General features: G+C 40.2%; 1 pseudogene; it reads right to left on the minus strand.

Moving 5' to 3' along the window:
• Window positions 1-1,257: 1,257 nt before the first annotated feature.
• LOC114676665 (small nucleolar RNA U3) lies at window positions 1,258-1,339 on the minus strand (annotated as a pseudogene).
• Between the last annotated feature and the right edge of the window lie 2,585 nt (window positions 1,340-3,924).

The raw sequence follows: 3,924 nt of genomic DNA on the forward strand, positions 1-3,924 counted from the left end.
AACAAAGAAACACCACTAATTTCTAATGTTAGCTAGGCACTTCGTTGTGTACTAGCAACTATGTTGAGTGCTACACCTGCTTTATCTTACTTAAGCATCATAACAAGCTGACTGTTATCTTTTTTTTTTTTCAACTTAAGAGGAAACTGAAGTATAGAATAGTTAAGTGACATATCCAAGGCTGGACAGTTAGTGAGTGGTACAGCCATGCTTCAAACCCTAGAGATAGAGCCTAACACTTAATTACTGCTATTATTGGAAACGGATATTCTTGAAATAATTACAATATATTTGCCCCTTGGTAATTAAAAACAAAAAAACTTCTGTAGTCCTTCTAGCATAAGGGCCAGATTATGAAGGTTTTAGTGCTAAGGAAGGGAAAAGGTATCTACGTGGAGCAAAGACACTCATGCAGTTGGTAAGAAACAGGCTATTACATAGGAACGTTGCTTACAGAGGGAAAGGGAAAGTAAACAGAAAGTCCTGGTGCTGTGAAAAGGGGGGAAGTTGAGAAAGAGACGAGGGCCAGGTAAGAATTTCCTAGTTCTCCATGTCCTAGGGTTGAGCATGTGGCAAGTGTGGTTAAACATCCACACAGGTTTGGGGCTGTCAGAGACTCTCCACGCTGGAGAGATTGCAAGAAGTTGAGGAAAGCCATAGGTTTTTTTGTGGCACCTTATTGAACGTGGTGCCGTCCTATGGGCTCGGTTCAGAAGTGATGTTGGAGAGAGGTGTTTCCATAGATGGGCCTAAACTAGTTCCCCTATGCCCCATGGCCTGAACAATGGTGCACTGGAGAATCACAGGTACTTGCAGGCTGTGTGTGAGTAGAGAGGAACCTGGAAACTGAGAGGACTGGTAGGCTAGAAGAAGCCTGGAGTCATGGAAAAAGGAGGTCACACAGTGAAGGGGCCTTGTACATGAAGTCATGACTAGAGATCTACAGTCTTTGTTTTGGGGGGGTTTCTATTATTTTACTTTTTTATAATTTTAATTTTGATTTATTATTATTATTATACTTTAAGTTCTAGGGTACATGTGCACAACGTGCAGGTTTGTTCCATAGGTATACATGTGCCATGTTGGTTTGCTGCACCCATCAACTCGTCATTTACATTAGGTATTTCTTCTAATGCTATCCCTCCCCCAGCCCCCCATTCCCCAACAGGCCCTGGTGTGTGATATTCTCCTCCTGTGTCCATGTGTTCTCATTGTTCAACTCTCACTTATGAGTGAATAGGAGTGGTGAGAGAGGGGATTCTTGTCTTCGGTGCTCTACACATTCAGAGAAACTTCTCTAGTAACAAACTATAGAAATGATCCCTGAAAGTATAGTCTAGATATCCACAATCTTGTCAATGTCTATCAACATGGTAGCTGTGACAATGACCAAATGAAGTGAGGTCGGCAAGGACACAGAATGTGGCACGTGGACCAGAGGCTCTTCCCCACATTGTAATAAACTTTCCATGGAACTCAGAGGAAGGGAGAATTGGACAGGGAAGTTCCTTAAGAGGAGAGAAACCACTGTTATGAAGAATATAAATCTGAATTACATTGAGTCTTTATCTGAAGACAGTATTTAGAAAGAGATGCTCTTACCCTTCTTTAGCAGAATCAAGTGTTCCTCCTTGATGTGGTTTGGCTCTGTGTCCTCACTCAAATCTCATCTCCAATTGTAATTCCCACGTGTCAAGGGAAGTAAGTGATTGGATCATGGGGGCGGTTTCCCGTATGCTGTTCTCATGATAGTGAGTAGGAGCTCTCATGAGATCTGATGGTTTTATAAGTGGCAGTTTCCCCTGTTGTTCTCCCTTCTGCCGTCTTGTGAAGAAGGTGCTTGCTTCCCCTTTGCATTCCCCCATGGTTGTGTTAATAAGTTTCCTGAGGCCTCCACAGCCATGTGGAACTGTGAGTCAGTTAAGCCTCTTTATTTTATAAATTACCCAGTCTCAGGTATTTCTTTATAGCAGTGTGAAAACAGATGAATAAATTCCCCAACACCATTTCAACTGTACCTTAATGACCATCAGCAGAACTGTAGTCAGAGCCAGCTGGAGCAAGATGGGGACAATTGTAGAAAATAAAGTTGCATTTAGTGCACTTTGGAATTGTTACAAATTCTCATTCTGCTACATCATAATAGTGTTTAACACAAATATTGTAAGTCACTTCTGGCAAGTTGAGCAGTAACCTATTTTTTTGTTGTTGTTTTTTATTTATTTATTTATTTATTTATTTATTTTGAGATGGAGTTTCGCTCTGTTGCCCATGCTGGAGTGCAGTGGCACGATCTCAGCTCATGCAACCTCCACCTCCTGGATTCAAGCGATTCTTGTGCCTCAGCCTCCTAACTAGCTGGAATTACCAGCATGCGCCACCATGCCTGGCTCATTTTTGTATTTTTATTAGAGACGGAGTTTCACCATGTTGGCTAGTCTCGAACTCTTGACCTCAAGCAATCCTCCTGGCTTGGCCTCCCAAAGTGCTGGGATTATAGGTGTGAGCCACTGCACCCGGCCAACAGTAACCTACTTCTAAAAACAAATGGACTAATATAAAAAAAAATTGCGCACCTTAAATATATACAATTAAAAACAAAACAAAAAACAAATGGACCTGCATGACCCTTAGGCACTTAATGAATTCTGCCTAGTGCAAGATTGCCATCCAGTGTTAGGCATCACAGCAACGAACTCAGCAAGAAATTCCCTTGAGCTTTGAGCAGGTGTCAGTCAGAAATTTCTTGCCACAGGTTCCTCTTCACTGGAAATCCCCAGTGGAGTAGGGAAGCTACTGGTGATTCCCTTTATCTTTGATTCTTAGAGACAGATGGGGATCTGGGATATCTGTACCTCCCATGGGCAGGTCACTAAATAGAAAAGTCATCTAAGTCACTAAGGAGCTTTGTGACCTTGACAATATTGCTAAACTTTTCTGAGCTCCAGCTTCTTCATGTGTAAAGTATAAATAATAGTCAAGTATTTTTACTGCACATGGTTTTTGTAAGGGTTGCTGAACAATGAGACACATATACTGTAGAATATGACACTTTTATTCTAATAGTACTGTTATCATTGCTATTAATGTTATTGTTAATCGGTATATTTTGAACTCACAGTTGGGGATGCTGATGTGGATAAATAATCTAGCACATGGAAAGCTATGTTTATGGTTTTATGAACCACCACATATCATTCCCTTAAAATCCAAGATGTGTAACTCAACATTTTATTGCAGATTGCCTCATTTTCCAATTATTTTATTTAGTTTTACTGATTCTCACCATCTAAATGATCATTTCTAGGCAAGATCTTTGTCTTATGGCACATAAATATAGTAGTAGAGATTATCATACAGTATTTATAGTACATACAAAAGCTATAAAAATGGGAACCAGCGATTAGAAATACTCATTTTCAACCAATTTGCAAGATGGAAATGTTCTTGAAAACATTGTTGAACAAATAGTACAGGAGAACCTGGATGCATATAAATTAGAAATTAAGAAATCATACAGTCCACTCAGGCTCCTAAAGACTCCAGATCCTTTCCTTGTGTTTTCTTATTGTTCCTTTCATTGCTAAAGTTTCTTTTATTGATCTATCTCCTTTATTACTACAACAACAATGAAGCCTTTGACTCACTAAAGATGAAATAAACAAAGAAAAAGAATAGCATAAAGAATACTCATTGTCCTATCCACTTTAATAACTTGTAGACAGCCTCCCAGATCTTTTTCTAATGCATTAAGAAAACCAGGTTGGGTGCGATGGGTGGCTCACACCTGGAATCCCAGCACTTTGGGAGGTCAAGGGAGGCAGATCTCTTGAGGTCAGGAGTTCGAGACCAGCCTGGCCAACATGGTGAAACTCTGTCTCTACTAAAAATACAAAAATTAGCTGGGCATGGTGGCACATGCTG

This window comes from Macaca mulatta, chromosome 2 (assembly GCF_049350105.2).
Source record: "Macaca mulatta isolate MMU2019108-1 chromosome 2, T2T-MMU8v2.0, whole genome shotgun sequence".
Classification (NCBI taxonomy): Eukaryota; Metazoa; Chordata; class Mammalia; order Primates; family Cercopithecidae; genus Macaca; species Macaca mulatta.